The sequence below is a fragment of the Glycine soja genome, chromosome 16, assembly GCF_004193775.1.
Source record: "Glycine soja cultivar W05 chromosome 16, ASM419377v2, whole genome shotgun sequence".
NCBI classification, from domain to species: domain Eukaryota; kingdom Viridiplantae; phylum Streptophyta; class Magnoliopsida; order Fabales; family Fabaceae; genus Glycine; species Glycine soja.
Genome location: NC_041017.1, coordinates 31,478,981 through 31,494,123, shown reverse-complemented (window position 1 = coordinate 31,494,123; position 15,143 = coordinate 31,478,981). Strand labels below are relative to the sequence as shown.

Below are 15,143 nucleotides of genomic sequence, written 5' to 3'. Positions count from 1 at the left end.
AGTGTTAAGTTCAACGAGTGACTCGAGTTTGATTAATCCACTGGAAAATCCATCGTTAGTAATTAAGGACTAGACAGACCGAAAGATTGAATCGTGAGTTTTCCACTCTAATTTTCAACAATGACAACGAAGAGCTACTAGGGTAGGGAATATGCAACACTAAATAAAAACACTAAAAATGAGTGATTCCAGGCTAGCTACTTAAATGTTCAGGTGATATAATATTTATGAAGTGGATATCTGAAGACTAAAGAGTGAACTTAATTGTTTTTTTTTTTCCCACAAAATTAGATATTTATTATTTTAAATTCTTAAGATTTGTGAGGTGATTCGCACATGAAGTACTAAATCTTTTTCTTTTTCATTTTATGCGCAAAATTTACATTCACATTAATTACTCGCGTTGACAATTTTTTCGTGATTAATGCAGATGAGGTGGAAAATATATATGAACAATCTGATTAAAATGTCTAAATCCAAATCCTAAAAGGGAGGTTAAGTGCAAGAATTAAAATGCCTACGCGTGAACCAATGGGTGGCCAATGCTGCCACATGAGCCATTTGATGTCCCTTCCAAATTTAAGAGACAATAATCGAACCCCACCACATGATTCGGAATAAATTCCGCTAAAGCTTCCTTTATTTTATTCAACATTGAATTTGATCGGCTTTCTACTAGTACTACACTACTCATAGTCATTTATACATTGAATATAAATTTGGGAATTTTTTATTTATCTAGATGACAAATATTTCAAGAAGAGAAAATATAATTCTACTCAAATCTTATAAAATTATTACGGGTGACTACTTTTCTTATCAAATATTAATAGAATTACATATATTTAGCTTAATTAGTGATTTATATTTCAAACTTTAGATATATAACTACTTTAAATTCTTAAAAAAAAAATCATTTCATCATTCATAATCGTTTATCTAATAAGAATAAGTATCTTGAAAGATATATGTAATCCATACTAAAATAAAATAAAATGTTACACAAAATCTAAATAAATAACCAAAACGTGTGGGCCCCTTCTAAGTTCTAGCTAGCCCTTGACATGCCTAGTTGAATTTTTATAATATCACACAAAATATAGAAAATAGGGTTTGGATTGCAATGGAAGGCTTGTGAAGCTCTTTAACTTGTTCTTAAAACTGTTTGACTTTTGCTCAACGAAACACAACCACGAAGCAAAACAACAGAAAGCATGGTGTGTTTTCATAGAGGGATCATAACCCTAAAATTAATGGGTGACGTTTCGTGACGTAGAACGTGAATGATCACCGTTGTATGCTTGTTTGCTCAGACCATGCCTCGTTGTATGCCATCATACAATCATTGGCGACGAATGAACGAATCTCCACCGTTGGATGAGAAGCATGTGATGTCATGTCTTGAACATGCCATTATTATGGTCTTTGTTTACCATCACAAGGGATGCACTTGATCCTGGTTTTCTTGAGCTTAATCTGATAAAGTAACAGCATTAACGACTGAGAAAAAGAGATCTACTTAAGTTTAATTACGTTTTAAAATGAAATTAGTGTATTAAGTATATTAATTAAAGAATTAGTGAATAGAAAATTTTATTAAAAATTATTATGTAATTGTATTGAAAATTACAGTTGGTAATATTTTTTATTTTTAATCTTTGTCAGCATTCTCTTTGAAGTAATTAAGTGTATTCCAACATGTATTAGTTTATGTGAAAGGGCTCGAATTCTTTAAGCATGTAATTAAATTCAATTTCAAAATTCATGTGGGTGAAGAAAATGCTCCTGGAGAGAATCCTCATTACAAAAACCTAATCTTAGTTCAAAATTTTTTTGTCTGTCACCAATTCATTGGGAGGATACTCAACCAATTACTAAAATGTAAAAAGTGTATTTACTTTTATTTTTAATAAATTAAATTACAATAATTTCACCTTAAATAAATGCATTATTTTTCTTTCTTTTTTCTTAAATAGGTAAGTATACTTTAAATGAACCTTCTAGTAAGAAAAGTAGGTCGAGTGATTAATGCTTAATTTTAAAAGTAAAGAAAACGTGTAAAACTCTCAAAATGTTTATTGCTTGATTAAGAACTTTCACTTATTGTTTTTGCATGCACATATATAGATCTCAAAATTAATCAGCTTTAAAATTATATATATTGTGTGTGTGTGTGACGAAAATAAAACAAATTAATCTTATATTCTCCTACAAATAATATCAGATGAAAATTATAAATAAAAAAAAATAAACATGTTTAATATCTTGGAAATTTCAAAAGTAGTATATAAGAAGATTAGTAAGAAAATTTACTATTATTCGGTATATGCTTTTTTTAATAAATTATTCGGTATATGTTAGTATATATTCATTGATTGTACTTAAGCTTTATAAATTATGACTATTTTTTAAAAAAATATCAGCTCTATTATGAGAAAAAAGGTTATGCATCAATAAATATAATTTTTTTATACAATCATTTAATTGTAATTTATTGTAAATGATAAATTTATTAAATTTTAAAATAATTATTTTAAAATAATTTATGACCAAATGATACATTGTGAATGTATAATAATTAAACTCTAATAATAATATTATCATTAAATTACTGATATCGAAACTACATGAATATTATTATCTATATATAAAGAGAGGTTGTAATTATATATGGTGATTTAGCAGCGTATAACGCGCAGCAATATCTGAATAGCAATCTAGAGATCAGGCCAGCTAGGGACACTTCATCCCTAAACCAAATACTGTTTCACTAGTTGAGACAGTTGGCTTTCATTCAGACACATGACATTATATCAATTAAATGTTTTACCTTTTGGGCAAGAAAGCTTAATTATTTTCTGCTAATCACCTTAACCTTTTCTCCCCATTTTCGTAGCCAACAATATACTCCAAATTAGCTCTACTTTGACACTCAATTAGATTATTTTGTCTCTATTATTGCCTTTCTTATCATCTTTATTATGCATAGATTTCTTTATAATATTATATTAGTTGAAGTGAAATTGAATTTTAAGTCTAACATGAAATAATATCATAACTTGACTAAGGTTTTATATTTAAGTTTTATAAAAAAAATATAGTTGAAAGGAAAACTTTTATTAAAGGTTAAATGAGTTATCTAGAATAAATAAATTATCTCTTGATTAAAAAAATATAACTAAGAAAAATGATTTTACTAAAAATTATAGTAAGTTTATTTGACAAAAATTAGTCACTAATAAAATTTATAAATAATTCACATATATAATATAACCGGATTTTTTTTATTACTTCTCATGAATAATGAGAAAACAAGGGACCAAAATTCAAACTTCAAACATAGACTAATACCTAAGAAGCTGCGCCTAATTGGTGGTTACTATCTCTAATACGTAGCTTAAAAATACTATTTTTGAGTACACAATAGTAAACGATAAACCCCAGAAAGTGTAAAATTGATCGAACATCGTTCTCATAATTTCATTATAGTTAAGAAACTTGTTTGTTAATACAAATATGATTACTTAATGTTAATGCAATAATTAATGAAATCTAAAAGTGGCATGCCACGCATATAGGGAGTGTGTCATTCATATCTATATCCGTGTGTGAGTGGAAATAAAACTCTGCTTTTCAGATTTAAGTCACGAAGAAAAAGTCTCGTTCACACATACGACCAAATCATGTTGGTAATATTATATACAGAATAAAGAGAAGTTAGTGATGCAAATTACTTTCATTTTGTTCTTATACGAAGCAATCATGTTTCAAGTCAGTTAATTAGAATAAAAGAATCTAAAAAAGTTCATGATCTTTGAAGTTTTGAACCAGAGTTTAGGCCAATAAGAAATGTAATCCAAAATTTGTCACTAAGCATCCAAGTACGTAACAATAAAGCCATACAAGGATCGATCCCTTATCTTATTTATTGGTTTTGGAGGAAAAAAAATATGGGGGTGATGGGGATAGGTAAAATCATCTTCTTTGACACAAAATTCAAACATTTTGATTTCACTATTCTGAGATACCATGGAATATTCTTATTAACAAGCAGTCAGCATTCATAAGCTGAGGAATTAAAGAGTTTAATTTTAATATATTTTTAATATAAAGATTTTTATACAATTAATTAAATAAATAAATAATCACTCCAAATATAGTTTTTAAAATAATATTAGGAAATATTATTGTTGAATCAGTCGCATATATCAAATTATGTAAAGTTTTCTCTCAAGATGATTATCATATCATCAAAATAAAATATATAAATATGTGATAATTTTCATTTTTTAAACTAGTTTTTTAAGGTTTAGTTATGTTGAAAAACAAATTATAAGACAACTATATAAAAATTTGATATTATGTAAAAAAAATTACAATATTAATATTTTAATTAAATTATAAATAAGGAATTCTGCTATATAGAACAAAGAAAAAATAACTAAATAAGGGACCCGTCATGCTCTTCTTATTGAAAGTGTTAAATCACAATCGAGTGTTAGTCCTCTTGGTCATGAGAAATTGATCAGTGCAATCATTAACAAGGGAATGAGAACAAGAAACTGATAGCTACTTCTTTTATCATATATTTTTTTTGCTGAAAAAGATGGCTGTTTTATTAAGGGATATATAATGTAAATTCACATTTAATCAATGTCAGTATAAATATAAACTAAGCCTAGGCCTTCCCTGACCCCTACTGAAAAAAACAAACCCAATAGAAATAATGATACCTTCATTCTAGCGAAGCTTGTCCCAGGTTTGAACATATTAATTAGGAAGTGGACGGACCACATTCAAAAAAGCACTTCAACTTTTTTATAAACAAAAATATGAATGCGTAAAAAGGAAAAATCTAGGTATCTAATGGTAAGTCTGTCACCCCCCCCAAAAAAAAACTCATGCGAGAATTCTATATATTTAGGGGTATTTAGGGGTGGGTATATAGGTATGACTCACAAAACTCGTGTTTTATAGGGTTAAATAAGCTCGATCCGCAAGAAAAATGTTTTTTTTAAGGTTTTTATCTGATCAGCAAAGTAAAAGGGTAAACAGAGTGGTCCATGGACCCATATACTAATCTAAAAAGAATAATTTTAAAAAATGAAAAATTTATCAAACTAGAAGGCTTTTTCCCTTTTTTTTAAAGCTAAAATCTATCATATTAAAATATACTAACATTTATAATTAACTAAACTATATCAAGATTTGTACCAATGAAAAACATTCAAACCTTCTAAATTAAATATCAAGGTCTTAACATTTTTTTTTTTTTTGTTTTACGGGTTAGTCCATAACATGCAAGCTTAAGATGCGGCTCTTATATTCATGAGTCGACCCAAATTTGCTTATAATTATACAAAATTTTTTTATAAAAAAAGACATGTTATCTGCACGTCTCGAGATGTTGTCACATATACCTATTCCTATATATATATATATATATATATATATATATATATATATATATATATATTGTCCAATGTACAGCTATAAAACTAACATAAGTACATGTATCATAGGAGTACTTATATAATAAATGAGAGTATATCTCCCACTAGGGCTATACTTAAATTGTGCCAACTATTCAACAATTCTTTGAAACGGTAATTGAATTGAATTGGATTTCATAATTGACAAGATCAATTAGAATGAATGAAAGGAAATTAAAAAAATTGAGAAGCAATGGATTAAATGTGCTATTTAAAAAAGAACACATTATAAAAGTCCCAAGATGAGATATGGAGTGTGAGAGAGCTTTGCTAGGGTTTTGACTGAATCTTCCAAGGAAGACCTTCTTTGAAGCACTAGAAAGGTGAAAAGAAAGCCAAATAATGAGGATGGTTCAGACGATGTGAAGCAGAAGGATTTGGAGAAAATGATAATAAAAAAGACTCGTATAAAGAGAAGCTACTAGTTGGTGATGGAGCGGTTCCTTTTTCTCCTTTTGATGGGAGATTTTTGGGCCAACCGGACAAAGAAATTCCCCCTCCTCCTATCTCCAAGGAGGTTAGTGATCATTATCATGAAATCCATACTTTAGATGAAGAGTTTAATGAATGGTGTAAACCTTGGAAGGGTTCTCTTATGATTACGGTGCTAGGCACTAAGGTCAATTATCATATTCTCAAAGCAAAATTGAATCGTACGATGGAGGCCATTTTTCCTGGCAAATACAACAGTGGGACAAAGACTGGTTGTGTGAATATGTATCCCAGAACTCCCTATTGAATTATTTAAATGATCAATTCTTGTGGAGACTTGGTTCTACTCTGGGTGAAATGTTGAAAATTGATAGGGTGACACTGTTCAATTTTGCGGTTAGTTCGCAAGAATGTGTTGAGATCGATCTTGATAAGCCGTTGCAGCCAAAGGTTATCACGTAGGGATATCTTATTAGTTAACAATATGAAGGTCTCCATGCTAGATACGATCATAAGGAGAATGGATGCATGGAAAGAAAATTATCAGAGGTGGTCCAGGTTCCCAATAAAGTGGCTCAGGGGAGCTACCAAAGAGGGTGTGGTAGAAGAGGTTTTGGTGCAATTAATGGCTGATATAAATATTAATGGGAATGGAGTAACTGGTGTAGGTAAAAATCTGTACTTGATTATATTCCTATTAACCAGTCATTAATGGAGAATAAGAGCATTTATGGCCCATGGCTTTTGGTGAAAAAGAATTTTCGCAAGAAACCAATGGTGGGAGGCAGTACAAGAGTTGGTGCAATTTCTATTCCTAGAAAAGTGGATCCAGAATCTAAAGGAGCCACTAAGTCTAAGGTTGGGTCATGATTTTCAGTTTTTCATGAGGAAGGTAAGGATATTGGGCCCAGCTCGAGAATAACAGCAGATGGCCCAAAAGGAAATTAAAAGAATAATAATGAGCCTAAATAGAAAAGCAAGTTGTCTGTGAACCAAAAGAATGGCCAGAAAGTTAAAAATACAAAAGTTTCTCCTGTGGTGGTGGGGAAAGGGAAAACTAATGACAAAAAAATTCAAAATTGAAAGGGAAATTAGAGGAGAAGAAGGCTAATGTTGGCTTTGCTTCTTTGATTGGTAACATTAGAAGGGAATATGCTACTTCTATTTTTTTATTTTTTATTTTTGCTTGAAACTCACTCTAATAGGCAAAATGCAAATAACACTATTAAGAAAGTTGGTTGGGATGGTTCTTTCATTGAGGATGCTAGTGGACAATCTGGAGGCATTTGGTGCATTTAGGATTCTAGTTTGTGGAAGGTCCTGATTCTAAATCACTCCAAATATTTTGTTCACATGAAAGTTTGATGGAAGCATTCAACTGAATGGTTGTTGACAGTTGTTTATGCTAGTCCTCATTTTCTGTATAGACAGGAGTTATGGGGTATGTTTAAAGAGCTAACTTCTGATATTAATAGTCCTTGGGCTCTTCTAGGTGAATTCAATTCTACTCTTCATGTTCATGAAATGTGTGGTGGAGTTGTGAACCCTTCCTTGAGAGGGATTCTTGGTTTTCAGGGAGTATTGAATGGCTGCGAACTTATTGATGCAGGTTTTCAAGGCTACCCTTTCACTAGGAAAAGAGGAAACTTGGAGCAAAGGCTGGACAAAATGTTAATTAACCTGCAGTGGAGGCTTCTTTTTCAAGATGCTATTGTTTTGCATTTATCGCCTTTCAAATCTGATCATAGACCTCTCTTGGTGAAATTTTGTGCTAATTATTCGAAAAATAGTCATAGGAGAGGCCTTTTCACTTTTTGGCCTCTTGGATAACTCATGCAGATTTCCATAGATTTGTAAAGTAGAACTAGAAACAAGGCTTAACTTGGAATGCTCAATTAAATCATTTCCGTGATGATGTCCAAAAATGGAATAAAGAGGTCTTTGGTAATATTTTTGCAAATAAGAAAAAGTTGATGGGGAAGTTAAATAGTTTGAATATAAAGATATCTTTGGCTTCTAACTGTTTGATGACATTAATTTGGTTTGGAAAGATTATGAGGAAGTTTTGATCTAAAAGGATATTCTGTGGTTCCAAAAATCTCGCCCTAAGTGGCTGGCCTTTGGAGACCGTAATTCCAAATTATTTCATGGCACGATGATCATTAAAAGATGGAAAAATAAAATTGAGACTCTTCAAAATGAAGATGGTGATTGGATTTCGGAGCAAGAGGAGTTAAAGAAGCATGCAACTGATTTTTATATGAACTTTTTTTTTTGTTGATGCTTCTGATGTTCCCTTTTATGTGTCAGGTATGTTTCCCATGATTGACAGTGATAGATTGCTAGCTCTTGGTGCTTCTGTATCGTTATAGGAAGTTTTTAAAGCAATTCAAACTATGGGATCTTTCAAAGGTGGATCATGTAACTAGAATGATTTTCCTGAAAATCTAGATTTTTGTGCAATTCAAACTTTTAGTATGATTTTTCTGAAAATCTAGATCTTGTGAGATTTATTAAAACCATTCAGAATCAAGGGCTTCATGCCGTGTGCTTCGAATTGGTCCATATGTATGTGCATAATGAAATTATGGGTAAGAAATAAAAATTGTTTTACTTATGATATTGTTTTTCATAATTTCTTAATCATATAGTTTAAATAATTTGATTTATTTTTTATATACTAGGTGATTTTCGATGTGGTTGCATAATATATCAAACATCGAATTTAGGACAATATTTTTTTTTACGTAAGTCACTATAATTTATTATGCTCATTTTCAGATTGCATATCAGTTTTGTAAGGCACAAGCTTAATTAAAAATTAATATGTTTCATTTTTGTAATCCCAATTGATGTCCTAATTGATCTCCATTTAATCTACTGCAGGATGAGATGAAAAAATTCACTACAATCATAGTGGACATGATGCGGTATGAGAATTTGCATCACAAAGGAGGACCCATTATTCTTGCTTAGGTTTAGTTTTGTAACATATGTTCTACTTTTTTTTAACAATTATTATAAGTCTTATAAATATTGACTTTGTGCACTAACATAGATTTGCAAATGAATTTGGAAATATAATGCGCTCATATGGTCAAAATGGAAAATAGTATGTTCAATGGTGTGCTCAATTAGCTTAATCCTATCAAACAGTTATGTTTTGATTCATGTATCAATAAAGTGATGTTCCAGATCAATGGTAATACATATTAATTTTTTTATAATTATAATTTTGAATTTTTTGGTTTATGATAATTATTTAATTTTTTTGGTTGCCTTAAATTAGATTAACACATGTAATAGTTTCTATTGTGACCAATAATATCCCAACAGCAAGAACAAACCAAAAATGTGAACCGAGAATTGGATTGGCTGGTTTGTTCTTCATTCTCATTTTTAAATAATTTTTAATTTACCTTTTTAATGTTTATTTTTATTTGTTTGATTGTAAAAAATTTCATTCAAATAATATAGTGCTTGTGATGAGGTTCATGAATTGGGGAGGACTCAACTCCACATACTGCTGAGGATGTTGCTTTTGTTGTTGGGCGATTTTTTCAGTATGGTGGCACATTCCAAAATTACTATATGGTAACTAATTGCATTACTTCTATTTTTAAAAATTTAGTATATAAATGATAAGTTGTATTTATTGTTTAAATTGTTTTTTTTCCATAATAGTAGCATGGAGGTACCAATTTTGGATGAATTTCAGGAAGACCATATATCACTACTTCACATGACTATGATACTCCTTTGAATGAATACGGTAAAGCATAATTTAGAGAAAAACATGATTCATGGTTATATACTTTTTAAGAAAAAGGACAATGGATGTCTGCATACGCATTTGGAGCAAATGAAAGATGGCAAAAGTCCTTGGATCTGTTGCTATAACTACTCCTCAGCTTTTGGATCAAAAGGTGACAAATGATACAAGTGATTACTTATGATACATCATCAGGTAATTATTAATTTCTTTATGTTACCTTAATATTTTGTATTGAGGTGTACATTTATTACTTATTGCCCACTAATTTGTGTGAGAAAACAATCCTCAGTTGACGTCAAACAAGGCGACCCCATTTTGTCCCGTGATCTTAAGCTAAGAGTGAAACCAAAGGACATGTACTTCATGTATTTGTTAATGGAGCACATATTGGTAAGTTTATAGTGGAAAATTTCAATTTTCAAACCTCATTTTGCCAATTAAAAATAGTTTACTAAGTTTTAGGTTTATGTTCTTCCTTTTGTTGATTTGCCTCACAGGTTCCCAATATGCTACCTATGGAAAGTACTCGTTCATTTTTGAGGCAGACATCAAATTGAAACTTGGGAAAAATGAGGTATCTCTAATTAGTGGCACTGTTGGTTTACCAGTAAGTAACAACTACACATTGCATAAGTGTTGGTTATTACATAACTAATTAACATTGTCCTTTATTTTGAAACAGAACTATGGTGCCTACTTTGACAATATATAAGTTGGTGTTAGTGGCGTTCAATTGGTGTCACAAAAGGATGGTACTGAGGTGGCCAAGGATATCTCCACAAACCGTGTGGAGTTATAAGGTTGGAATGCACGGTGAGAACATGAAGTTATATTCCCCTGGCATCACTGAAGGATGGTTTGCAAATGGTCTTCCAACAGATAAAATATTCATGTGGTACAAGGTATAATTAATTACTATATATATCCCTTTTAGTTTCTTATATCAATTGCATAGAAGTATTATGCTTGATTTCAACTTGGGTACAATTTACAATTAACTGCATGTCATTCTTTAGATTCAAATTCGATTTTTACAGTGGTTTATGTAGTATCCTTGGCTCATGTGATAAAATCATATCATGTCCCTAAACTTGTTGAGAATTTTTAAATAGATTCTAAAGTAATTTTTTTAATTGGGTCCTTGCATCTTGTAAAAAAAATTATTAAGTCTTTAGGATTTTAAAAATTGTCATTTTCTAGTGGTTCAAAATTTCAGAGATCTGATTCTTTAGTTTAGGAACTCAATAAAAAAATTAGTTTAAGGATTCAAAAATTAAGAACCTATTTGATAATTCTCAAATATTAATATTTCATGACTTGCTTAGTAATCTAACATTTTTAAAATATTTATTCTTGCAGACTACATTCAGAACTCCCATAGGAACTGATCCAGTTGTGCTAGATTTGAAAGGTTCGGGAAAGGGTCAAGCTTGGGTAAATGGTAACAACATTGGTAGGTATTGGACAAGCTATCTTGCAGGTGAAAATGGTTGTAGTAGTTCAACATGTGATTACCGTGGAACACATGGGTCAAACAAATGCACGACAAATTGTGGAAAGTCTACTAAAAGATGGTAAATATAAGAATAATTTCAAATGATTCATTGAAAAAATGTGTCAATGAAATGTACACTAAATTTTGTTGCTTTCTTTGTAGGTACCATGTCCCAGACTCATTTCTTCGTAATGGTGAGGATAACACATTGGTTTTGTTTGAAGAACCCCTTTGAAGTTAAAATTGCCAGTGTAACTATTGCAAAAGCATGTGCAAAAGCCTATGAAGGACATGCATTGGAATTAGCTTGCAAGGAGAACCAAGTCATATCTGAAATTAAATTTGCTAGCTTTGGTGTGCCTAAGGTGAATGTGGATCCTTTAAGAAGGGTCATTGTGAATCTAGTGATTCTTTATCTAATGTGAAAAGGGTAATTAATTTATTTTAGCATAGTCACTTTATTCTAATTTCCATGGTAAAGGACTAAAAAAGTGAACCTAATCAATTTTGTTCTTGTTTTTATTTTTATTTTTTGCAGCTATGTCTTGGCAAGCAGAAATGATCCATTAATGTTAATGAAAAAGTGTTTGGACCAACTTGATGTAGAGTCCCAGAGAAACAGGCTTGCAATCGATGCACTTTGACAAACAACAGTAACCAATGAGAGGAGGAAGTTCTAGATTTTAGTATTTGTTAGGAATTTTCTTTAAGTTTGTTTCTTTTATTTTGTTGATGTTACTTTTAGCTTTTAGGAATAATAATAATGGTGGTCTTGAAGGCCCCTCTTAGATGTAGGAATGGTCCACTATCCTCTTGGTGGGGGCGTCTTTGTGCTATTTTAGAGATAATTAAGGTCATAATGGTTTGATTTGAATTTTATGAAGAAATAAAATGTGTTTCCTATTATTCAAGCTTTTATTTTCATTTTTATAAATTGGAACATTCTCGGGTGAAAGAGGAGTTAAGTGTTTAATGGAGAGAATAAAATAATTTTGAAGTTCAAAAAAATAAAATGAAAACCAATAGGACTCAAATAAATTTTTTTCTAAGACATCATTTCTCTCCCCGCCTATTTTCACACAACTAACCAATCCCTATTTTCTCATTTTAGACATTTTTGTTCTTTCTTTTATTTATTTGACTGTTATTATAAAAATAAAAATAAAAAACGTTTGTCTGTTTATGTTTATCGTAATGGGAGGGGGGGGGGGGGGGGGGGGGGGGCTATGCCTAGCATTTTGCTGTTTTTGATTTTTCTATTGTAATACTGGCTTTCTTGGCCAATCACTAAGAGTTTGGCTTCTGTCAATAATATATATGGGCTATTGCTTCTTGCCCTTCCTTTTAGCCTTTCAGAATGATATTCTGGAATGTAAAATTATATTTTACAATATATATTTTTAATTTATTTCTAGAATGACGAATACAAAAGATTATAAAAACAATCTGAAAAGAGTGAAGAAAACAATTTGAAAAGTGTATGAAGCAACAACATAATATATGCTTTTTAGACTTGTTCAATATATGTGTTCTGGCCTACTCTTACGGCAAGCTTTGTTATGTGTTTCCATTTTGATTTTTTAGCCTTTCTTTTACCTCCCATTCCAATGAGATTTTGGCCCTGTTCTTGCTCAAGGGCTTGTTTCCTGAAACACTATTTTTTTTTCTAAATATATTTTCACACGTCCCTTAAAAAGTTTATATAGTATTTGGGTTACAGTTTATATGCTTTTAACATTATTATTTAATTTTTATTATAATTTGAATTATATAACTGTAAAATAATATTTTGTATTTTAAATAGTTAATATATACTCCTATCACATATTGAATAAGTGATTTTTAAAACAAAATTATAACTAAAACTAATAGTACATTATTTTTTTAAGAATTGAGACCAAACTTGATAATATTAATAAAAATTAAGAACAAATTTGATGCTTTTTTAGCCTATAAAAAATAACAAAAGTGTGAAAACAGTTGTTAACATTAAATATGTAGTAATAATAATTTGCAGGTGTAGTAGTGTTCTCGTAGATCGTGTCCCACCAATCAGCGTTTCTCTAACTGCAACAATAGCATAGCAGCATTATCATTCATCACTATACAACATACCAACACTGAATCAAACATTTCTATAATTAAAGCCTGAGTTTCTTGTCCTCTATGTAGTAGTACTATCAGTCTCAGCCCTTGGATCCCTTACACACATTCATCATTTATTTATTTTTACAAACACATTCATCATCTAAAATAACTTATTACTAATAAATACACCTCCGATTCATAATAATCCTTGTGTATTGTGTAATAAAAAGAAATCTGTTTCAAAATAATAATTATTTTAATTTTTAATGTAATATTAATTATTATTATTTATTTGTATCTCTTATTATATTAATGATATGAGCTAAAAAAATAATTAATGATAATAAAATAATTTTGTAAAAATATTATTTTTATTAATCTATCTATTGATTTTTCTTTGTCCATTATAAAGGGAGTAGTATTGTCTTTAATTAAAACACCTCTTTTTATTATTACATATGCCTCTGAATATAATTTTTTTTCAATTTTGTTTGTTTCTTTTTCTGAGATTTTTTCAAGTTATTTTTCACATTAATTATTTTTTAATCCAAATACCCTTAGTTACTTTAAAATAAATGTTATGTATTAAAAAAATAAAGATTTAATTACTATTTTAGTCCTTGAATTTGGAATATATTTTTTTAGTTGCTAAAATTTATAAATGTTTTTTTAGTTCTTGATACAATAAATTGACACTTTGTGATAATTTTTAGAATTTTGTGACAGTTTTTTAGTATTATGACAGTTTTAAAATACAAATTCAAGCTATTAAAAAATAAAAAATAATTTATGAAAACTAAAAACTGTCATAAAATATTAATTTATTATGCTAGAGACCAAAAAGAATAATTTTTCAAAATTCAAGAACAAAAAAATTAAAATTTTAGGGTAAAAAAAACATACATCCCAAATTTAGAAACTAAAATGACAATTAAACTTGTTTAAAACTAGTTTTTATACTTATTTCAAAATTTATTGAAACTAGTTTGGCAAGAAAATTGATTTTCCATATTAAGCCATAATGCTGGTTCATTTTAAATTTTGCATTTTAAAATTATCATAAAGTGCTAAAAAATCATCACAAAGCATTAAAAATTGACATTAAATATCAATTTATTATGTTAGAGACTAAAAAAATAATTTTTCAAAATTCAAATACTAAAAAAATATTTTTAAATTTTAGAAACTAAAAAAATATATACCCTAACTACTTCAGGGACTAAAACAGTAATTAAACCAAAAAAAATAAATATTATTTCTTTTATAAGGATGAGATAAAAATATTAACACACATTAATTATTTAGGTGAAAAAATAAGTAAGTGGAATGAAAGATTGAGTCTCAATCACTTTAATAAGGGTAATTTTGACAAAATAATAAAAATTGTTACAAATTTAGTACTATTAACTATATTTGATAATTTTGCTTATTTATATAATAATTGTCTCAAAAATCATATCTATAATTATTTCTAATTGATTGAAAAATACAAATTTTTACATTAATAATAGGTGCCCATTAAACTTTAGTTCTAATAACCATTGTTTTTCTACAACAAATAAAAATTATTAAATATGAGTATTTGTAAAAAATAATTAATGATATTTAAAACTTTTAAAACACAAATAATTTTAAAAGAAACAAGTAAAACATTAATATTTTTAGAATCAGATAAATATATATTCACCAGTGCATTTATTTCTTACACTAAATAAAATAGTATTATTGAAAAAATAATTAATACTTAATATTTTAAATTGACAAATAATTTAATCCTATCTTGAGTTGTTTTTAATATCATTAGTGAGCATAAGTTTAAGTCATAAATATATAATTATATTAAATATTTAAATGTTTTTAT

General features: G+C 29.0%; 1 pseudogene; it reads left to right on the top strand.

Moving 5' to 3' along the window:
• The first annotated feature begins 10,448 nt into the window (after positions 1–10,448).
• LOC114389962 lies at positions 10,449–11,756 on the top strand (annotated as a pseudogene).
• Positions 11,757–15,143: the final 3,387 nt, after the last annotated feature.